The sequence below is a fragment of the Salmo trutta genome, chromosome 35 (genome assembly GCF_901001165.1).
Source record: "Salmo trutta chromosome 35, fSalTru1.1, whole genome shotgun sequence".
Lineage (NCBI taxonomy): Eukaryota > Metazoa > Chordata > Actinopteri > Salmoniformes > Salmonidae > Salmo > Salmo trutta.
Window position 1 is genome coordinate 812,705 of NC_042991.1, and position 24,982 is coordinate 837,686.

The following is a 24,982-nucleotide window of genomic DNA, read 5'->3' on the forward strand; positions in this document are numbered from 1 at the left end:
CTGGTTTTTGATATAAATATAAACTTGATTGAACAAAACATGCATGTATTATATAACATAATGTCCTAGGAGTGTCATCTGATGAAGATCATCAAAGGTTAGTGCTGCATTTAGCTGTGGTTTTGGTTTTTGTGACATATATGCTTGCTTTGAAAATGGCTGTGTGATTATTTTTGGGAGGGTACTCTCCTGACATAATCTAATGTTTTGCTTTCGATGTAAAGCCTTTTTGAAATCGGATAATGTGGTTAGATAAAGGAGAGCCTTGTCTTTAAATGGTGTAAAATAGTCATATGTTTGATAAATTGAAGTTTTTTAATTTTTGAGGTATTTGTAATTCTCGCAACTCTATACCATTGGATATTGGTGAGGCGTTCCGCTGGTTAATACTTACAGTGAGGGAAAAAAGTATTTGATCCCCTGCTGATTTTGTACTTTTGCCCACTGACAAAGAAATGATCAATCTATAATTTTAATGGTAGGTTTATTTGAACAGTGAGAGACAGAATAACATTAAAAAAATCCAGAAAAACACATGTCAAAAATGTTTTTAAATTATTTGCATTTTAATGAGGGAAATAAGTATTTGACCCCTCTGCAAAACATGACTTAGTACTTGGTGGCAAAACCCTTGTTGGCAATCACAGAGGTCAGGCGTTTCTTGTAGTTGGCCACCAGGTTTGCACACATCTCAGGAGGGATTTTGTCCCACTCCTCTTTGCAGATCTTCTACAAGTCATTAAGGTTTCGAGGCTGACGTTTGGCAACTCGAACCTTCAGCTCCCTCCACAGATTTTCTATGGGATTAAGGTCTGGAGACTGGCTAGGCCACTCCAGGACCTTAATGTGCTTCTTCTTGAGCCACTCCTTTGTTGCCTTGGCCGTGTGTTTTGGGTCATTGTCATGCTGGAATACCCATCCACGACGCATTTTCAATGTCCTGGCTGAGGGAAGGAGGTTCTCACCCAAGATTTGACGGTACATGGCCACGTCCATCGTCCTTTTGATGCGGTGAAGTTGTCCTGTCCCCTTAGCAGAAAAACACCCCCAAAGCATAATGTTTCCACCTCCATGTTTGACGGTGGGGATGGTGTTCTTGGGGTCATAGGCAGCATTCCAAAGAGCACCATTTTGGTCTCATCTGACCACAACACTTTCACCCAGTTGTCCTCTGAATCATTCAGATGTTCATTGGCAAACTTCAGACGGGCATGTATATGTGCTTTCTTGAGCAGGGGGACCTTGCGGGCGCTGCAGGATTTCAGTCCTTCACGGCGTAGTGTGTTACCAATTGATTTCTTGGTGATTATGGTCCCAGCTGCCTTGAGATCATTGATAAGATCCTCCCGTGTAGTTCTGGGCTGATTCCTCACCGTTCTCATGATCATTGCAACTCCACGAGGTAAGATCTTGCATGGAGCCCCAGGCCGAGGGAGATTGACAGTTCTTTTGTGTTTCTTCCATTTGCGAATAATCGCACCAACTGTTGTCACCTTCTCACCAAGCTGCTTGGCGATGGTCTTGTAGCCCATTCCAGCCTTGTGTAGGTCTACAATCTTGTCCCTGACATCCTTGGAGAGCTCTTTGGTCTTGGCTATGGTGGAGAGTTTGGAATCTGATTGATTGATTGCTTCTGTGGACAGGTGTCTTTTATACAGGTAACAAACAGATTAGGAGCACTCCCTTTAAGAGTGTGCTCCTAATCTCAGCACGTTACCTGTATAAAAGACACCTGGGAGCCAGAAATCTTTCTGATTGAGAGGAGGTCAAATACTTATTTCCCTCATTAAAATGCTAATCAATTTATAACGTTTTTTACATGTGTTTTTCTGGATTTTTTGGTTGTTATTCTGTCTCTCACTGTTCAAATAAACCTACCATTAAAATTATAGACTGATCATTTCTTTGTCAGTGGGCAAACGTACAAAATCAGCACGGGATCAAATACTTTTTTCCCTCACTGTAGATATTGACTTATATCAATTACAAGCAATATAGACAGCATACATGGTTAGTATATGCCATTTACCTCTGCTAGATCACATTTATAAATAAAGCGCTATTTGTTTTTAAAAATTAAATTACACTTTTGTAAACAAAAATCAATTATAATCAAGACGGGTGGAATAAATCATGTTTAACTTGAACAAATATAAATGAAACAAGGTTTTCATCACTATTGATGTTTATTGCTTTGAACTGAAGAAATTGGAAGGACAAATTTTACATACAGTATTTTATGGAAATGTAAAATGATCCACATTGAACACAAATTAAGGCCGGTCTACACACCACATGAAGGACAGAGTTTAACTGTGGATGTGTTGCAAATGTACTATTTCTTGCACTTGATGCATGTGTACTGTGTCTTCCTGTCCTTGGGTCCACACACATCACAACGCTTCTTGTTGCTACCGGCTGCAATTTAGAATGATGAAAACACTAAGCTCAGGAATTTTACTAACATCTCACTCACATATATAGTTACAGCAGGCTAAGGTAGTAGAGTCACACACACACACACACACACACACACACACACACACACACACACACACACACACGCAACAACATCACTCACACTTACTTTCGGTATTGGAGTTGTTGGTTCTGTGGGTCGGGCGGACGGGGCACCAGCATCCTCCTCCTGAATCCTCCTGACGATGGCTGCAGAAGCTGCGGTCCTTGAGATATGTTGCCTTCTCAGGATTTGAGGTCTTACCAATGCCTTTTCCAGCTCCTCGAGAAAGAGCTGTCTCCTCTGAAGCTTCCCTCTGTTCAAATCTGGGTTCAATGCCATCCAGATGACAAACGTGTTGTACGCCGAGTTGTCCAAGATGTTGAAGAATATCACAAGTGGCCAGCGTAGGGTTCTTCTTTTGCAGCTGTAGCCAGCCACGAGCTTGTCGAAATTGTCCACCCCTCCTTTTTTGGCATTGTAATCCATTATGATTTCTGTTTTTTGAGGTTCCTAGCCACAGATTCTCCCATCCCTATGCAGCGTACTCATGAGTACCACATTTTTGCATTTCTTTGGCACGTAGGGCACTAGGGACGTGTCGGCCGTGAACACAAACTTTGAGGAATTGATAGGCCTGTTCTGTGTATTCAACAGCTGAGGTGGGAGCTCTGGTTTGTTTTTTCGTACGGTTCCTACCATCGTCAGCTTACTCTTGAGGAGCTCCTGTCCCAGCTTGTGCGAAGTAAAAAATGTGATATGGCCACAGAATCCCTGTGTCACATCCAGGACAACCCGCATCCCTTGGTTCTTCTCTGGGGCTCCTTCATCTGGCTTCCCCGTAAACACTTGCAAGTTCCACGCATATGATGAAGCAGCATCACAGGCAGCCCAGATCTTGATTCCATATTTTCGGGTTTTGATGGTATGTAGTGCCTGAAAGGGCAGCGGCTCTAAATGGCATAAGCTGCTCATTAGCAGTAACGTTGGGCCCAGAGTTGTAAAACAGGGGAAGGCGGTCCACCCACTTGTCCCACACTGACCTAATTGCAGCTAGCTTGTCTCTCTGCCGCCAAGCTGATCCTGTGTCTGGGTTATCGAAGCTGATAATCCTGGAAATAATGTGGAAGTTTTCCAGAGACATTGCTGCACGGAAAAGTTCTCTGCCAGTTTCTGCATCCCACAGGGATTCTGTGGATTCCCTATCGGATCTGAAAACACCAGCAAGGATAAGAACCCCAAAGTATGCATGTAAATGAGTTTGGTCCATCTCTCCAAAAACACGCCTTCCTTCCAAATTAGTACACTCCAGAATGATTTTTGGGATGGTGTCTGGGATGCACATGAGTAAGCGCCATCCTCGTCGGCCCTGGTTGCATCCTATCACATTGGCAGCCATGCAGGGTGGCTCATTCCTTGGGCAAGAATACCATTCAATTTCACAATTGTTTTATTTCCATATTTCTCCTCCTGCAGGCTGCTGATCAGCTGGTTGCTGACGTGCTGGTCATGGGGCTGGCTGCTGACGGGCTGGTTCTGGGACTGGCTGAGGGTCAATCTCATCCTCTTCTTCCAACTCACTGTCTGACTCTGAATTGACAGAGACTTGATCCTCATATTCGGAAAATTCTTAATCTTCCAAAGTGAAAGACGCTCCTTCCACACTAGTTTCTCTCTCTGCAAACATGATTTCTAAGGCCCTTTGAGCAGAGATTATTTTTGCCATACTGATTGATTGTGGTAAGGAGCCACACATGCAAACCTATTTATTTGTTCTGTCCCTCCCCCAATTTGCACCTGGCTGTGGTAGAATGTGGGAAAATACAACGTAAAAAATTATGTTTCAAAATAATGTATCATGTAACATTGTGCAGGTTCCTGCAAGACATTGTGTAGTTTCACACACTACAAAGGGTAAAGAGTGCGAGAAAGCAGGAGACAGGCAGACAGGCAGGGTTGACAGACAGGTTCTTGGTGCTATGTTGAAAGAGCAGGCCCAGGGAGGAGGAAGACAAAGTGAAGGCACACAGCAAACCTTTTTGTTTAATTTTTACTTGTTTTCACCTACACACACTTTTCCACACTTTTATTACCCTCAGGGCCAGTGGACCTGAACACCACGTATGTAGTATAAACGTGTAGGTGGGTGCACAGTGTGCACTCAATGAAAATGTGTTATTTTACATGTTCTTCACAGAAAATGAGCGAAGGCCAATGAGTCTCAGGTTGAAAAAATTATTAATTGTAAACATTGAAAATGGGGCCCAAAGACCCAAACAAGGGTTAAATTATTGAGTTAACCTTAGCTCAGAGATGCACAGTTAGAGACCAAGCATATATGCTATGGGTATTTTGAGTAACATTTACCATTAGACATTTTACCAAATAATAATTCAAGGAACATTACTCAGACATGTGAGGACTATGATTCGTATCCATTCGAACAATAATCTGATTTATTACAGTTACGGAATAAGAATATAATTAATAAGATAAAAATAATACAACATGTTCGAAGTCTTAACAGCATAGAAAATTGTCGTGAAAATTGTAATCAATAATGAGGATTGACAAGGTCAATCACCAATCAGGATATTACTTTATTCAAAACTTATTAATATGGAAAGCGTAGAGTAATTGCTTCTATAATGATGAGACTGGTAGGCTCAACACTACTAAGTGTTGTGGCGAGTAGTTCTGACATACGAAGAATACAAATATCTTTTATAGCAAAGATATGCCCTTTTAGTCTACATGACAAACAACAGATGCATTGTATTTGTATTTTTTATGGATCCCCATTAGCTGCTGCCAAAGCAGCAGCTACTCTTCCTGGGGTCGAGCAAAATTAAGGCAGTTTATACCATTTTAAAAACAATACAATACATTCACAGATTTCACAACACTCTGTGTGCCCTCAGGCCCCTACTCCACCACTACCACATATCTACAGTACTAAATCCATGTGTATGTATAGTGCTTATGTTATCGTGTGTGTGTGTGTGTGTGTGTGTGTGTGTGTGTGTGTGTGTGTGTGTGTGTGTGTGTGTGTGTGTATGTGTGTGTGTGTGTGTGTGTGTGTATGTGTGTGTGTGTATGCATGAGTCTTTGCCAATGTTTGTGTTGCTTCACAGTCTCCGCAGTTCCATAAGGTGTTTATTTAATCTGTTTTTTAAGTCCAATTTTACTGCTTGCATCAGTTACTTGATTTGGAATAGAGTTCCACGTAGTCATGGATCTATGTAGTACTGTGTGACTCCCATAGTCTGTTCTGGACTTGGGGACTGTGAAGAGACCTCTTGTGACATGTCTTGTTGGGTATGCATTGGTGTCCGAGCTGTGTGCCAGTAGTTTAGACAGACAGCTCGGTGCATTCAACATGTCAATACCTCTCATGAATAAAAGTAGTGATGAAGTCAATCTGTCCTCCACTTTCAGCCAGGAGAGATTGACATGCATATTATTAATATTAGCTCTCTGTGTACATCCAAGGGCCAGCCGTGCTGCCCTGTTCTGAGCCAATTGCAATTTTCCTTAGTTATTTTTTTTGGTACCTGACCACACGACTGAATAGTAGTCAAGGTGCGACAAAACTAGGGTCTGTAGGACCTGCCTTGTTGATAGTGTTGTTAAGAAGGCAGAGCATCGCTTTATTATAGACAGACTTCTCCCCATCTTAGCTACTACTGCATCAATCTGTTTTGACCATGACAGTCCACAATCTAGGGTTACTCCAAGCAGTTTAGTCATCTCAACTTGCTCAATTTCCAACATTATTTATTACAAAATTTAGTTGAGGTTTCGGGTTGAGTGAGTGTTTTGTTAAAAAAACAACGCTTTTAGTTTTTATAAATATTTAGGGCTAACTTATTCCTTGCTATCCACTCTGAAACTAACTGCAGTTTTTTGAGTGTTGCACTCATTTCAGTCACTGTAGTAGCTGACGTGTATAGTGTTGAGTCATCCGCATACATAGACACTCTGGCTTTACTCAAAGTCAGTGGCATGTCGTTAGTAAACATTGAAAAAAGCAATGGGCCTAAACGGCTACCCAGGGGAATTCCTGATTCTAACTGGATTATATTTGAGAGGCTTCCATTAAAGAAGGCCCTCTGTGTTTTGTTAGACAAGTAACTCTATCCACATTATAGCAGGGGGTGTAAAGCCATAACACATAAATTTTCCAGCAGCAAACAATGATTGATAATGTCAAAAGCTGCACTGAAGTCTAACAAAGACAGCCCCCCCAATCATTTTGTCATCAATTCCTCTCAGCCAATCATCAGTCATTTGTGTAAGTGCTGTGCTTCTTGAGTGTCCTTTCCTATAAGCATGCTGAAATTGGAATGGGTCACAGGGTGAAACTTGATATATGAGAAAAAAATATCCCACAGCCAGATAGCATTTTCTACGAAGACTGTTCTTATTGTTCAGAGTCTGGCCCCTAAAACAAGGGTCCGATCTCGTTCCTGGTACTTCATAGCTCAGAAACACCAATTCATTCTATGGCATAAATCAATTGTCAACTCCAGATACTCCCATCTCAATTAAAACCCCTTCTTGACCACACGCCTGGACAAGCTCACTGAGGGAAGTGAGCCTCTAGGTCATACACTATCCCAGGATAGGTGCAACATCAGAGATGACATACAATGGTTCCAGATACTACCCCACATATCTTGTCTCAGACCTGATCTCCCTCAAGGCCAAAGGAGGGAGTGAATGGCGCACAGACATTGTGGAGACAAGTAGTTGATTCCCCATTAATCACTCCATTCCTTCACATGGTTTAAAAATAGGTAAAGACACATTCACATGTGAAGACAACGTTCCCTCCTGTCCTCTTCTCTTTCTGATATTCTTTCTGATATTCTCCAGGGACATGTGAAAGACAAGCCTGACTTCTCCCCTCTTTGGGCCCCTGGTGACTGAGGGAGGAAGTGCAACTGCCAACACCAGAGTCCAAAGGGATAGATTCTAATAACATGCATATCATATAAGCATATTATGCAGATAAGACATCTTAATTATCTATGTTACCTAACTAATTCTGATTCTTCCGCCACAAAATTCACCACTATGACACAAAAACGCACATCAGGAGATCAGTTTACCAATGACTCCACAATCTAAGTTTAAGCCCAGCTTTTATTCTTCCAAGAGCTCCAGATTCCAGTATCTCTCATCGTCTAATTAACGTCACCAATCAAATGCTGAGGTCCCCCAACCCCTAGAATAGCAGAACCTAAACAAGATGGCGGACTGAACACAGTGGTGCAGATCGCCAAAAGATAAAAACGTAATATTCAATATCTGTAAGTTAGACAAAATATTAGCACTTCACATACTCATGGGTAATAACTTTCAATCTGCATAACAACACAAAACAAATCATAAGGATAGAAAAATGTATTGACAAATATGAAAACAAGCAACACCCAAACATGACAGAGAGTAAACATGGAGAATGAATCTCCAAAAGAAAACACGACTCCTCGACGGACACAGACACCACTGGGAATGGTAAGGGTGGAAACCGATCTGTTAAAATTGATAAATGACAAACTGGGCATACTTTAATTAGTCAGTAAAGATATAAAGGACCCTTGAGACGAGTGACAAAAAAGCTATGACAATGGAGAAAGAAACAAACAAGCTAAACGGGACAGTCAATAAGATTGAAATTAACGTTAATTAACTTTAAAATCTTTCTGAGAGAAGCCTTACTTGACATACAGACTAGATCTATGAGAGAAAAGCTGATACTTATTGGTATCCAAGAACAATAAGGAGAAGTTCCTGAAAGTGTGATGAAGGAATTCTTTCTTACAGCGCTTCAGATCCCACGCGAAGCTGTCAAACAAAATCCAACTCGAACGTGTACACCGCTTCGGACAGAGAGGACAGAGATATGTGCCCAATCGTTGCCAAATTTGCTTTCTTTAAAGATAAAATAACGGTTAAAAGCCTGGGTAAAAGTCTCGCTGGCACGAAAATAGGCATGAATGATCAGTTCCCGAAGGAAATTGCAGAATGTGGCAAAGTTCTGTACCCAATCTTCAAGGAGAATAGATTAAAAAGGAAACGCGTTGCTCTCGTATTTAAAAAACTGTCTATTGACAACCAAATGTTCCCAGACACAAAGACTACTCCATGGCCATTCTAAATATTACAAAGTTCCCATAGAGGAGTCAAATAATGTAACACCCAATACTAGCCATGGTAGGGATTGTAATAAAAAAAATATATATAGAAAAGCACAACAATTGTTAAAGAAATAACCTACAACTACACTATACCATTCTATGTAGGGAATGTTGGAAAATAATTTTTATTTAACTTTCCATTTATAGTATTTTATAAATGGATAAGACAGCATTAGAAGAAAGGGTAACTAGCAAAATAATACATCTTCAAATATAAGGAACTGGAGCACAAAATTATTCAATCAACATGGTAGAGATAAAACAGCAAACAGAGGACATAGAAGGCACAGTATGTGTGGATGTACTGTGATGGAAGGTGTGGTGTGTGTTTTTGGTGTTTGGAAAAGTGTGGAGTTAAGTGAGTGAAAAAGGAAAAAGGTCGCAAATCCCAGAGCCAATGTGTGTTTGTGAGCAGAGGTTGTGAGAGAAAGCTTTCAATTTTGTGCAGATATGGGATATACATTTTAAAATAAATTATGAATATTGTTTATTTATTTATTGTCCTATCATGATGGAACGGTCCCCAACCCTGTACCCTAGACACCGACCTGAGCGACCCATACACTAAGGAGAAGTCCTTATCTGTTTTATGGGTCCTTCTGTAAGTAGCCGATATGCAGCCAAATCAGAAAGGTGAATGCGGTCAGAGACTGACTAAAGCGGCACAGCCCCCTCAAGATTCTGAGCCTGCTTGGCAGGGTTGGTCCGACAAAGCCCCCTGATGGGAGAGCATAATATACAAGGAAATTCTCAAAGCTCCTATTGAGGATCTTGTACACAGCCGGTGGGGATTCCGGTGGGGTGCCCCCAGCCAGGTAGTGCTGGCAACACTAGCTGCAGTAACCCATGGGGAGGGGGTCACACTCAGACAATCAGAGAGGGGGCGCATTATTGTGGCCATGGTGGCATAAAATAATCAAAGGTCTGACTACACAGAGATGCTTGGGAAAATGGTCACAACAGGGGACCAGTGTGTGTTTCAGGGGAAGGGGGTAAATAGAAGAATGGCGCCGGAGGGGATGGCTGCCATTTTAAAGGCCCCAAACCAATTGTGCTATTTTTTTTGCAATGTCTGTAACTTATTTTGTACATAATGTTGATGCTACCATCTCTTATGACCAAAACGAGTTTCTGGATATCAGAACAGCGATTACTCACCTCGAACTCAATTAAGATTTTTTTTCTTTATTCTTTAATGAATCTGACGCAAAGAATATAATGTTGCTCCCGGACAAGGGCCAAATCCCCATAATTTACATGACGAAAATAAGGAAATACAGGGGGCGCAGATCAGGGTGTCTTGTGAGAATTTGTCGGTGAGTGGGTAACCCGCCTCTAAATCAAATCAAATCAAATTTATTTATATAGCCCTTCGTACATCAGCTGATATCTCAAAGTGCTGTACAGAAACCCAGCCTAAAACCCCAAACAGCAAGCAATGCATGTGGCTAGGAAAAACTCCCTAGGAAAAACTCCCTAGAAAGGCCAAAACCTAGGAAGAAACCTAGAGAGGAACCAGGCTATGAGGGGTGGCCAGTCCTCTTCTGGCTGTGCCGGGTGGATATTATAACAGAACATGGTCAAGATGTTAAAATGTTCATAAATGACCAGCATGGTCAAATAATAATGATCATAGTAGTTGTCGAGGGTGCAACAAGCTCTACCATCCGTTCTATTGGCTAACGTGCAACCACACGGCAGCGGTACCGGAGTTCTAAGTCTAGGTCCAAAAGTGTCCTTAACAGCTTCTACCCCCAAGCCGTAAGACTGCTGAACAATTAATCAAGTGGCCACCTGGACTATTTGCATTGACACTCCCCCCCCCCCCAATGCTACTCTGTTTGTTATCTATGCATAGTTACCCCTACCTACATGTACAAATTACATCGACTAACCTGTACCCCTGCAAATTGACTCGGTACCATTATCCCCTGTATATATCCTCATTATTGTTATTTTATTGTGTTACTTTTTATAGTTAGTTTATTTTGTCAATATTTTCTTAACTCTATCTTCTTAAAACTGCATTTTTGGTTAAGGGCTTATAAGTAAGCATTTCACGGTAAGGTCTACCTTTTGTATTCGGCACATGTGACAAATATTTTTTTGGGTTGATTTGATTTGATCGGATTGCCATCACCTAGGACTTGACAATGGTTAATCAAATCGTAGCTCAGTTGGTAGAGCATGGTGTTTGCAACACCAGGGTTGTGGGTTCGATTCCCACGGGGGGCCAGCACAGAAAAAAAAAAAATGTATGAAATTGTATGAAATGTATGCATTCACTACTGTAAGTCACTCTGGATAAGAGTGTCTGCTAAATGACTAAAATGTAATGATAAATAGGTTTGTAACTTGCATCTCATTATGGTAAATGGTGAAATAAGTATAGCCAGTTGTAATTGTAATGGCTTAGCAGATAAGAAAAGACGGTCAGTATTTACCTGGCTAAAAGAGAAGGAATATAATATATATTGTTTACAGGAAAACTTATTCAACAATTTTAGATGGAGTTGTGTGGAAAAAGGATGGGGGGATTTTAGTTAACAGTCATTTTGATCCGAATGTGCAAATTGTCCAAAAAGATCCTCAAGGTAGATGGATGATTTTAAATATGTTATTGTACCATGAACAGATATGGCTAATTAACCTATACGGTCCAAATAATGATGATCCACGCTTTTTTGAAAATATATGCAATAATTGATCAACCATACAAGCAATACAAGACTCTATTATTATGGTGGGAGATTATAATATGGTTTTAAATACCTCTATGGACCGTAAAGGAAATCACACTACAAACTATCACCCTCATGCACTTAAGGAAATCACGAATGTCATGGATATATTGGAACTAGTGGATATATGGAGGCATAAATATCCTGACCTATTGAGATATATATGGCGGAGGCTCAATAAAAGCTAGCCGTCTTGACTACTTTCTTATGTCATTCTCTCTGGCACCAAAAGATTAAAAAGTGTTGATAGGGGATAGAATACGGTTGGACCATAAAATAATTGGCATATATATCACTCTTACAGAATTTCCACGTGGGCAAGGATATTGGACATTTTGGATGATAACTTGTTTTGAACTAGGACAGAAGAATTTATAACTGACTTTTTTCTGACATAATAGATCCGCTTATGGTATGGGACACTTTAAATGTGCCTTTAGAGGCCATGCAATTCAGTACTCATCTCTAAAACAAAAGCAATTTATGTCAAGAGTCCGTATTAACAAAGGGAATGGAAGGACTAAAGGTACAGATACGTAACAATAAAAACGGTACCATAGAGGCTCAAAATAAGTTTGTGGTAAAACAAAAATAAATGGAGGGACTTATTCAGTAAAGATCATGTGTAGTATATTATAAAAAATAAACCGAACTGGATGGAATATGGGGGAAAATGCACGAAATTATTTTTTAATCTTCTACATAGAAATGCTACCTAGGCTAAATGAAATTAGCTGTGTTTTGTTATTTATTAATAAAAAAATGCATACAAATAGCTTTTAGCACAGGTCGTTCACAAATGATTAAATATTAAATATTATATTTTTAAGTTGTTTTATTACTGTGTAGGTGACTTGTTCTTCTAGGCTAAATGTTTTTTTTTATATATATAAACAAATTATTTATGATTTATAGCAGAGATGAAGACGCAACGTGCAATGTTTTGCTTTTCAATGAAACCGGTCATGTTGGTATAAGAACATCGTTCTACTTTATTTTAGTACAACTTTAAAGGCTGATTTCTATTCTGTTAAGATATATTGCAATGACTTAAATACGTTTTTGAGCACCCTGGGTGGATGGCCTAATGCGTTATGCACCCAATACATATGGATGTTCTCAAATGTCAGGTAAATGTAAAGTCTTGCCGGTCACGATGTCCTGCATCAAATTTTCTGAAACCCTGAGCGGCGCCCCGACACTGCTAAATGAGTATAGGGGAATCAATGCCTCTTCAGACACCACAATCAATGAAAGATACTTCTACTGCCTTGGCTTTTATAGCCCACTCCAGCAATAGTGAGAGGACCTGACCCGCAAGCCGTACTTTTGTTGCCAATATGTTGCTGCTCTGACTTCAAACTCAAAGGCCTCTGTTATTATGGTTATAAAAGCACTTCTATGACTCAATCAGCCATGTTGTTTTATTCTCTCTTTGAAGGAAAGTGATTGTTCCTGGTTCTTGTTGTTCTTGGTTCTGCAATATGTGTTGGAAACTAAAGTATTATTTTCCAAGCTTTCGATGACATTACTGCTTTCTCAAGTGTGTGTCTCTGATATCTCTTTCCCTGTGGGGGGTGGAGGAGGAAACAAAGGGAGAGGAAGAAAAAAGGGAAATCTGATATAAACTCCAACATGGTGAAAATTAAGTTTTGACAGACACAAGAAAATGACAAAGGATTTCAATTGAGGATTATTCTAAGAAACCAGGATTCCTGGAATTACATCTCTGTGTGATTGGACAATAGCCTGGTGTGTTAATTAGCTAGTGAAGGTATAGGCTAAATCCCTAGCTTTGTCAATCCATTGGAAAAGAACAGTTGCTGTGCTTACTCTGACAGAAAGAGGTGTAAAAGAGGAACCCTAGAGAGATGAAACTGGTTAGGGGCTAGTGCATGGGTCGGCAACCCAAAATGTTGAAAGAGCCATATTGGACCAAAAAAACAAAAAACAAATCTGTCTGGAGCCGCAAAAAATTAAAAGCCTTATATAAGCCTTATAATGAAGGCAACACATGCTGTAAGTGTCTATATTAGCCTACTATCAAAATGATAAGTAGGCTACAAATACATAATGAGCATTCATGATTAAACGTTTATTTTACCTGCAGCGCATCCTGGAGAGAATGATGCACCACGTGACTACTCTGCTGTACGATGGTGCTTTAAGTTTAACTTCTATTATAATATTAATGTATTATGTTTCGTTGCATTGATGAAATTATAGAAATACAATACATAAATCAGATTTTTGATGTCATTTTTATTTTAACATTCGAAAAAACAACAACAAAATGTGCAACGTGCATAATAGGCCTCCTGTAATTTCAGACCTCCCCATGGAAATAAAATGCAGTCCTTTTCAATCCTCAATAATACGATACAATCCTCTTCTCTTTTCCCCCTTATCTGGGCAACAGACAGAGTGCAATAAAACAGCAGCCTTTTGAAAAGGTAAAGTATATAAAATTCAAATAATACAGTTTAAATTAAGTTCAATTTCTGTGCATTATCCTCTTCTCTTTAGTTTTCTGCAAATGTGCAGCAGCACCCTCTTCTCTTTTGACACGCACAATACAATGCAGCCATCCTCGGACCTGAGCAACAAAACACAATAATATCCCTATCTGTCATTCCAAATATATACTGACAAAAATCAGAAATCACTTTATAAAAACAGCCACTTTGTTACTAAATATGTGCCTATGACAGGATTGTGTTCTTACCCGTTTAATGTGACTTCTGTTTTCGGACATCACTGGACATCTTCTCAACATCGGGCCTGTAAGATGTAACTTTAATCTTCACGCAGGACTGCAAGCTCTCATCTGTGAGGCGGGTGCGGTATTTGGATGTTATGTAGTTCATGTTTGAGAATATCTGCTCGCACAGGTATGTTGATCCAAAGATGGATAATACTCCAAATGCATATTTCTTCATGTTCCTATAACTGTCAGGAAGAATGGAAATGTCTTTCCACGTTACTCTTTTTGTTATTTGACAACTTCTCATTACAAAGCAAACATGCAGGCAATCCTTCCGCATTGGCAATGAAAGCAAATGATTCGGTCCAAGAATTGTGGAATCCTCTGTTCTCCTCAGCTATCTTTCTCTTTTTCCCTTTGGGATCCATGGCCCATGACATTCCCGCCGGTTTGTTTGCAACAGCCACCTGTCTGGCACTACGCCGAGCTGAAAGAAACGTGTGTCGCAGGCTATGACGTAAATCTTCGTTGACAGAAATGTTGAAATTAAATATTTATTATACACATTTTTACAGCATTGGATAATAAATTATATTAAAACAAAAAATATATTCACACCATCTTTTTCCATTTTCATATTTTTGAAAAAGCTCCAGGGAGCCACTAGGGCGGCGCTGAAGAGCCGCATGCGGCTCTAGAGCCGCGGGTTGCCGACCCCCGGGCTAGTGATTATAAGCAGTTTGAAATCCACCTTAAATACACATCAAATAAAATGTTATTTGTCACATGCGCCGAATTCAACAGGTGTAGACCTTACCATATAATGCTTACTTACAAGCCATTAACCAAAAATGAAGTTCAAGAAATAGTTAAGAAAATATTTACTAAATAAGCTGAAGTAAAAAATGGAATGAAAAGTAACACAATAGCAGAAACATTATGTACAAACAATGTGAAAAAACACACGAAATAGCGCAGTTGGTTAGGAGACGTAAAACGGCAGCCGTCCCCTCTCCGGCGCCATTACACGCCATTACACAAACATACCCCTTCTTGCTCAGGTGTCCTGCGCACGTTGACACAAGGGAGCGAGGACAGAAATAACCTATCACAACCATCCATTGCTTGCACAAGCTCTGGCCATGTGCAGGCAGAGGATTGAGGAGTGGTGTTAGGGAGGGAGGAGGGTAGGGTGGTCACCCCTTATTCACAGTTTCTCTCATCTCCTCTTTTCTCCTGTAACGTAGCTCCAGCTGATCTTAGTTAGGTAGTTAATGGATCGAAATGTTCAAACAACCTAGTTTTGCAGCAGAAGCAATTTTGCCCAAGACAAAAGTAATGACATTGCCATAGACTTTCATGCCTTTTTTTTATAAATCAGAGACTTTTCATTCAGTCTAAATGGGTAACGCTGACAATGTCTGTGTCTCCGTGTCTGTATGTAGAAACGAGAGAAGAGGAAGCATGATAAGATCCTTCCTGAGGAGCTCTTCCCAGCCATCATCAAGCTCAACCAGTTCCTCCCTCCAGAACATTCCATTGACTACATCGCCTGGGACATGGCCAAGGTATGGAGGTATGGTATGGAGGAACCCAGATCTTGGATCAGCTTTCCCTCCCCAAGTTTTATCCTTAAACAGTTAAGGGGGAACACAACCTACACCTCTATGCCTACCTCCCCCAACACTCAGATTGTTACCCACCCACTAGATTTGTTGGTGGGGTTGGTGTTAAATTGTCATAATTGGTTTCAGTTGTGATAATTGCTAAGCCTGGGAACCAAATGAGAAATTCAGGGTTTTCCTGGGACCCAAGCTCATGAAAACATGCACGCTTTTGGGGGCCCTAAGCAAGATTTGGTTGGGTGAGAGTGGCTCCGAACTTGACGGAGAGAACATTTTTAGTTTTACATTTCATTTCCTGCAATTCTACACATTTTGCCATGGGGTGTAAAGAAAATGTTGCTGCCATATTAATATGATATCTGAGTGAGAGTGACTAACAAAATCAATGGGGGCCCCATGGAGGTCAGGGCCCCTGGGCACATGCCCTGCGTGCCTGGTCGATATTCTGCCAAGATTACTACCAGTTTATATAGCTGGCTAGACTAAATTACCAATCTAAAAAGTCTTAGCTGACGTGACTAATTGAGTGACTGTCACTGACTGACATAACAAGAGAAAAACTTTAAGGTTAGACAGTCCCTCAGAGGGCTGCGGTAAAGTTCCATCTGATAGCGAATCATATTTCACAATCATGCATTAATAGCAATTTAATGTAGAATCTTTACTTCCGATATGAAATATATCCAGTAATGGGAATGGATGGGTGTGTAAGATGGGAGTTGGTCTTGCTTTATAGTCATGGCCAGGGTTTCCCTGACTTTCTGAGTAGATTACAGTTCATACAGAATCAGGGTGTGGAGGGGTGCTCTGCTCACAATATCTGCATATCTTAATCACATGCATTGACATTTCCATCTGGTTACATAACCTACTAGCCATGCTTCTACTGTCTGTATTTACTGGCCTTATGTTACATTATCAGACACCCTCCCACTCGCTCGCTTTTATGCAAGCGCTCACTCCTAAGAAACGCAGACGCATGCACACACACACACACATACACATACACACACAAATCCGTCAACTCTCTCGTCTCCGGCGGGGTTGTTGAGTCCACTCTAGTCTCAGTTCCTGAGCGGACGTGCTTCGCAAATGAAGAGACCTCTGTTTAATTCTTAATTTGTTATTTTTTTCTTACTTTCAGACATCTGACGTTCTGAGTAGCTCTGGGGTTTCTCACTTGGAGGCTACCATGCTACTCTCTGGAGGGCCAGCCTTCTAAGACAACCGCAATTGTTTTTTAAAAGGAAAGGAATAAAAAGCAGGAAAGAGAATGGAAGAAAAGGATTTTGGGCTCTGCTGGGGAAGAGGCAGGACAATACTGGTTCGTCAGCCAGCCTTGGTTGGCCTGTAACCTTGTCTCCTGTATGAGATGTCAGCATGACCGCTTATATAATCTGTTATCAGGCTAGTACAGCTAGGTCTTAATACTGTATCTCTAGCTATGATTAGATTGCATCTTGAGTTCAGCCCCATCAAATCAAGACATGGATGGAATAAACATTAGCGTATGATGCTTTGCATAAGAGCCTGGGGCTGGACCTGGCAATGAAGCAAGCCTAGAGTGACTAAATTGAAAAGCAGAGAAGATTGGATGGTAATCTTGGAGATGAAAGAGATGCTATGAGTAGAGCCTATGTTCCTCTGGTTGTTATCATACAGTGCTTTAGGCCATTGTGGCATTGTAGAATTACTCCTTGATGCACCTGTCCTAAATGTGTTGAGATTCAGAAACTTAGAGTTTTGCCATCTCTAGAGAATTGGAGTAATAAAGTTCAACAAACATACTAAACATACTCTCCTCAGGTGGGAGACCTTGCTGGATGTCTCACCTCAAGTGGGCACATATCATTTCCTGTGGCTTGGCTGCTCCTAGCATGACAGCCATGTTTTTCCCCCTTAGCTGTTTTGTAGCTTATATAAGTGAAGAATGATGGATTAAAAGTTGTTGTCTTGTCATTTATGTTGTCTTGTTCATTTCCTATGAATCTGCAGTGGATCTGGGTCAGGGGCTTTAGAAAGGTATTGAACACCAGAACCGACGGTGGCTGTTGACATTTTTTATTTATTTTTTTATTTCACCTTTATTTAACCAGGTAGGCAAGTTGAGAACAAGTTCTCATTTACAATTGCGACCTGGCCAAGATAAAGCAAAGCAGTTCGACAACATACAAAAACACAGAGTTACACATGGAGTAAAACAACATACAATCAATGATGCAGTAGAAAAAAATAAGACTATATACAATGTGAGCAAATGATGTGAGATAAGGGAGGTGAAGGCAAAAAAATGCCATGGTGGCAAAGTAAATAAAGTATGTCAAGAAAAACACTGGAATGGTAGATTTGTAGTTTGAAGAAAGTTAAAAGTTAAAATATAAATAATATGATGCAAAGGAGCAAAATAAATAAAATAAATAAATACAGTAGGGGAAGAGGTAGTTGTTTGGGTTAAATTATAGATGGGCTATGTACAGGTGCAGTGATCTGTGAGCTGCTCTGACAGCTGGTGCTTAAAGCTAGTGAGGGAGATAAGTGTTTCCAGTTTCAGAGATTTTTGTAATTCGTTCCAATCATTGGCAGCAGAGAACTGGAAGGAGAGGCGGCCAAAGGAGGAATTGGCTTTGGGGGTGACCAGAGAGATATACCTGCTGGAACGCGTGCTACAGGTGGGTGCTGCTATGGTGACCAGTGAGCGGAGATAAGGGGGGACTTTACCTAGCAGGGTCTTGTAGATGACCTGGAGCCAATGTGTTTGGCGACGATTATGAAGTGAAGGCCAGCCAACGAGAGCATACAGGTCGCAGTGGTGGGTTGTATATGGGGCTTTGGTGACAAAACGGATGGCACTGTGATAGACTGCATCCAGCTTGTTGAGTAGGGTATTGGAGGCTATTTTGTAAATGACATCGCCGAAGTCGAGGATTGGTAGGATGGTCAGTTTTACGAGGGTATGTTTGGCAGCATGAGTGAAGGATGCTTTGTTGCGAAATAGGAAGGCAATTCTAGATTTCACTTTGGATTGGAGATGATTGATGTGAGTCTGGAAGGAGAGTTTACAGTCTAACCAGACACCTAGGTATTTGTAGTTGTCCACAAATTCTAAGTTAGAACCGTCCAGAGAAGTTATGCTGGATGGGCGGGCAGGTGCAGGCAGCGATCGGTTGAAGAGCATGCATTTAGTTTTACTTGTGTTTAGGAGCAGTTGGAGACCACGGAAGGAGAGTTGAATGGCATTGAAGCTCGTCTGGAGGGTTGTTAACACAGTGTCCAAAGAAGGGCCAGAAGTATACAGAATGGTGTCGTCTGCGTAGAGGTGGATCAGAGATTCACCAGCAGCAAGAGCGACATCATTTATGTATACAGAGAAAAGAGTTGGCCCAAGAATTGAACCCTGTGGTACCCCCATAGAGACTGCCAGAGGTCCAGACAGTAGGCCCTCCGATTTGACACACTGAACTCTGTCAGAGAAGTAGTTGGTGAACCAGGCGACGCAATCGTTTGAGAAACCAAGGCTACTAAGTCTGCCGATGAGGATGTGGTGATTAACAGAGTCAAAAGCTTTGGCCAGGTCAATGAATACGGCAGCACAGTATTGTTTCTTATCGATGGCGGTTACGATGTCGTTTAGGACCTTGAGCGTGGCTGAGGTGCACCCATGACCAGCTCTGAAACCAGATTGCATAGCGGAGAGGGTGCGGTGGGATTCGAAATAGTCGGTAATCTGTTTGTTGACTTGGCTTTCGAAGACCTTAGAAAGGCAGGATAGGATGGATATAGGTCTGTAGCAATTTGGGTCAAGAGTGTCACCTCCTTTGAAGAGGGGGATGACAGCAGCTGCTTTCCAATCTATGGGAATCTCAGACGACACGAAAGAGAGGTTGAACAGGCTAGTAATAGGGGTTGCAATAATTTCGGCAGATAATTTTAGAAAGAAAGGGTCCAGATTGTCAAGCCCAGCTGATTTGTAGGGGTCCAGATTTTGCAGCTCTTTCAGAACATCAGCTGAATGGATTTGGGAGAAGGAGAAATGGGGGAGGCTTGGGCGAGTAGCTGTGGGGGGTGCAGTGCTGTTGAATGCAGTAGGGGTAGTTAGGTGGAAAGCATGGCCAGCCGTAGAAAAATGCTTATTGAAATTCTCAATTATAGTGGGCTTATCGGTGGTGACAGAGTTTCCTATCCTCAGTGCAGTGGGCAGATTGAAACACATTTTCACACATTGAAACCTCAAGATGGAGATGATGGCCGACTTTTACCAGCACCCACTTTGAGATGTTTTTTGTTGTTGTTGAGATTTCCTCTCCTCACCTCAGACGGGTGTGTTGAGGAATAACTGTGTGGACTGTCTGTACCGTACTAACACAGCCCAGTTCATAGTGGGGAAGTGTGCTCTTGCCTATCAGCTCTACACTCTGGGCATGATTGACAAGCCAAGGTTGCAGTTCGACACGGACTGTGTCAGGTTAAACCCTACCCTACTCCTTACTCTTGCCAGAGATTCATTTAAACATTACTAAAAGCTTACATAAGAACTTAAAGCATTCAGTACATCAAATATACAGTAAATTCAGTTCTCTAACCTCTAACCTTGCGGTGCCCCCTGTGTGACCTTTACCCCATGCAGGCTTTTTGAGAAGCTGTATGAGGACCATGGGGGCCACCCTGCCTCTGCAGTACAGGGGCTCCCAGCTGGGCCACAGGGTCAAGACCTACCGCAAGATAACCCCCTGGACACAGCACTCCGAAGACATCATGCAGACCCTGTCCCGCTACGACAGCAATGCTTTCTCAGGTAGACACCACACACACACACACACACACATTCCGTTCACCCCTGCCCTGTAATTATGAGACCACTGCTTACTTATCCACTAGTGAATTCCTTTCACCCCATCCTCATCCCCTCACCCCCTCCCCTTCTCCCACTATTGTTGAACCAGTGCTCCCACTACCTCAATGCTCTCTCTGTCAGATAATGTGAGCCCTGCCAACTCCTCTGTCTGTCCTTCCACCCACAGCTGCCCTGCCCCCCATGAACCTACCACCCCTGCCTCTTCCTGTTAGCATGGAAACACTGATTCGTCATCCAGATCTGAACTCTTATTACATAACAAGATCCAGCTCTCCCCCCCTCCTCCCTCTCCCATCATCTTTCATTTCCCCAAAGCTTTACATTTCAAAGAAAATCAATGATGAGTTTGTATACCCAGTGTACGGTGAGTGGCAACCTCTTAATAATATCATACATCAAGTGAATTGTACATACTCTCTCCCACGACTTTGCACACACACACGCATGCACGTACACACACACACACACACACACACACACACACACACACACACACACACACACACACACACACACACACACACACACACACTGTGAAGGCACATTGTTAGCACTACAGTGGATACTGTGGCTGTAGAGTATTCTGGTAGACAAACACTTTGTAGAGAGTTGGACATTATCCTCATAAATCAACCCTAAATGTACAGTGCATTCAGAAAGTATTCAGACCCTTTGACTTTTTCCACATTTTGTTATGTTACAGCCTTATTCAAAATGGATTAAATACATTATCCCATAATGGCAAAGTGAAAACAGGTTTTTAGAAATGGTTGCAAATTTATTAAAATAAGAACACAGAAATACCTTATTTACATAAGTATTCAGACCCTTTGCTATGAGACTCAAAATGTAAAAATCTTCCAAAATTTAAATTTTTTCCATGTTTCCATTGATCATCCTCAAGCTGTTTCTACAACTTTATTGGAGTCCACCTGTGGTAAATCTAATTGATTGGACATGATTTGTATAGGCACACACCTGTCTATAAAAGGTCCCAGAGTTGACAGTGCATGTCAGAGCGAAAACCAAGCCATGAGGTTGAAGGAAGCTCCGAGACAGGATTATGTCGAGGCACAGATCTGGGGAATGGTACCAAACAATTTATGCAGAATTGAAGCTCCCCAACAACACAGTGGCCTCCATCATTCTTAAATGGAAGAAGTGTAATTATTTAATCAATTTTAGAATAAGGCTGTAACGTAACAAAATGTGGAAAAAGTCAAAGGGTCTGAATACTTTCCAATGCACTGTAAATGTGTCCATTTATTTATTAATTGTATTTACTGGCACCGTTGTTTGAGGACACATTCTCATTTCCAACAACATTCTAGGGAAGAGTTAAAGTAGAGAGCAGAGGGGTAGAACTCCCCATTGTTGTTGCCTTGGAGTACCTTAGAGCAGCCGATATAGAACACAGGGGAAATCTTCAATACAGACCACTAAGTGTTATGTTCTTGGCTTAGAAGTGTTCCCTTTATCCCTTTAAATCACCATGGCTCTATTTCTTACTTCACAGACCTCTGGTATTGTAGAACACTGTAGACACAGAGTTGATTAGAAAAGCTTCTCCTTGTCTCTGTCTCATATCTCTCCTGTTTAGTGGAGGATTTAATAGAGCTGTAGAAATTCCCCTGGGTCTCCCAGAGAATTTTCTTCTGAATCACCCTCACACAGTCCCACGTGAAAATACTTATTCACACATGCATGCACATGTGCGCGGACACACACACACACACACACACACACACACACACACACACACACACACACACACACACACACTCACACACTCTCACACTCATGCTCTCACACACAAACTCTCACTCTCTCACACATACGCGTACACACACCCACCTCCCCCATTCAGTCTATCATCACCACAGGACCCATATCTCCCTTCAGTCACACTGCCATCTTATAGAGGACAAAATGGCATCTCAGCTCGTCAAACAACACATTACTTCCTGCTCAGGACTTTAGTGAAGAATGCGCCTCTGAACTGTTTTACTGGGGGCCTTGATTAATTTAACTCAATCCTAGTGAGTCATGGGATTGATCCACTCGACAGAGAGGCCTGATGGAAGAGATGGTAATATTGGATTATAGGGAGAATTGTTTATTTAGATGAGATTATTATGGTTGATGTTATTGCATCATGGTATTTTTTTATTAAAACTTTTGTGGCTCCCTAGGTTGATATAATTGATCTTGTGTGTTGACTACACACACACCTAGTGTGTGTCTGTGTGTGTTTGAGTGTCTGGCTGTGTCTTCTCATCTCATCACCATCTGCTCCCTCTGCCCCTGTACACAGACACATAGACTCACAGACTCACAGACACACAGACACAGACACACACACACACACACACACACACACTGGGCGTTGCAGGTGAGTCATCTGATTGTGGTGTAATGCAAATTTAGTTCAGTGAAATGACGTGCACTAGATCCCCAGGGGTCATATAAGATATCCACAAAGAGTTCTGCTGGGGCCTGGCTGGGATTGAGTGAGTGGGAGAAAAAAATAGGGGTTGAGAAGTGAGTGAGAGAAAAGAGGGGATCAGGGCCTGAGAGTGTGATGCACTTGAGTTCAGTAAGTGCATTCTCACTATGTTGTAGCTTCACTGTCTGCTGAGTGAGAGTGGGAATCAGGTCAATGTCCCAGTGTGGTGGCCAGGTCTTCATTAGTGAGCTTAGTGTATTGCATGTGTGTATCTTTATGTGTGTGTTGGCACGTTCCACACCTCACACTGTCCCTTGGAGAGAGAAACCCACTACACCGCTAACCATTGAGCACAACCATTTGGGTTTGACTCAATGTCACATCCTGACAATAGTAAGATGTTATTTTCTATGGTAGAGTAGGTCAGGACGTGACAGGGGGTGTTTTGTGGTTTTCTATGTTTTGTATATCTATGTTTAGGTTCTAGTTTTTCTATTTCTATGTTGTTTTTTGGGGGGTGATCTCCAATTAGAGGCAGCTGGTCCTCGTTGTCTCTAATTGGAGAGCATACTTAAGTAGTTTTTTTTTTCCACCTGTGTTTGTGGGTAGTTGTCTTCTGTTTAGTTTATGTACCTTACAGAATTGTGCGCTTTTGTTTTCTCTTTGTTATTTTTTCTTTAGTGTTTTGAGTTAACTTGTTATGGATAGGGGGCAGTATTTTCACGACCGGATAAAAAACGTACCCGATTAATCTGGTTACTACTCCTGCCCAGTAACTAGAATATGCATATAATTGTTTGATTTGGATAGAAAACACTCTGAAGTTTCTAAAACTGTTTGAATGGTGTCTGTGAGTATAACAGAACTCAAATGGCAGGCCAAAACCTGAGAAGATTCTGTACAGGAAGTACCCTGTCTGACCATTTCTTGGCCTTCTTTGTCATCTCTATCCAAAACAAAGGATCTCTGCTGTAACGTGACATTTTCTAAGGCTCCCATAGGCTCTCAGAAGGCGCCAGAACGTTGAATGATGACTTTGCAGCCCATGGCTGAAAAACAGTAGCGCATTTGGATAGTGGTCGATCTGAGAACAATGAGACGGGCGCACGCGTGCACATGAAGAGTCAATTTTAGATTATCAGTCTTTGAACGAAAACAACGACTCCCGGTCGGAATATTATTGCTATTTTATGAGAAAAATTGCATAAAAATTGATTTTAAACAGCGTTTGACATGCTTCGAAGTACGGTAATGGAATATTTGTAATTTTTTTGTCACGATACGCGTCCGCGCGTCACCCTTCGTTACCCTTCGGATAGTGTCTTGAACGCACGAACAAAACGCCGCTATTTGGATATAACTATGGATTATTTGGAACCAAACCAACATTTGTTGTTTAAGTAGAAGTCCTGGGAGTGCATTCTGACGAAGAACAGCAAAGGTAATCCAATTTTTCTTATAGTAAATCTGAGTTTGGTGAGTACCAAACTTGGTGGGTGTCAAAATAGCAAGCCCGTGATGGCAAGCTATCTACTCAGATTATGGCAAAATGTGCTTTCACCGAAAAGCTATTTTAAAATCGGACACCGCGATTGCATAAAGGAGGTCTGTATCTATAATTCTTAAAATAATTGTTATGTTTTTTGTGAACGTTTATCGTGAGTAATTTAGTAAATTCACCGGAAGTTTGCGGTGGGTATGCTAGTCCTGAACAAAACATGCTAATGTAAAAAGCTGTTATTTGATATAAATATGAACTTGATTGAACAAAACATGCATGTATTGTATAACATAATGTCCTAGGAGTGTCATCTGATGAAGATCATCAAAGGTTAGTGCTGCATTTAGCTGTGGTTTTGTTTTTTGTGACATTATATGCTAGCTTGAAAAATGGGTGTGTGATTATTTCTGGCTGGGTACACTGCTGACATAATCTAATGTTTTGCTTTC

The 24,982-nt window shown here is 41.3% G+C and overlaps 1 long non-coding RNA gene and 1 pseudogene across 1 annotated transcript; one reads left to right on the plus strand and one right to left on the minus strand.

The window, feature by feature from the left end:
* LOC115174385 (polyphosphoinositide phosphatase-like) overlaps positions 1 to 24,982 on the plus strand; it is a 47,399-nt pseudogene that overhangs the window by 16,067 nt on the left and 6,350 nt on the right.
* On the minus strand, positions 13,932 to 14,795 carry LOC115174437 (uncharacterized). Its single transcript, XR_003871775.1, has 2 exons — positions 14,131 to 14,795; positions 13,932 to 14,001 (listed from the first exon to the last, which is right to left on the minus strand). It is a non-coding gene; the product is annotated as an uncharacterized LOC115174437 (long non-coding RNA).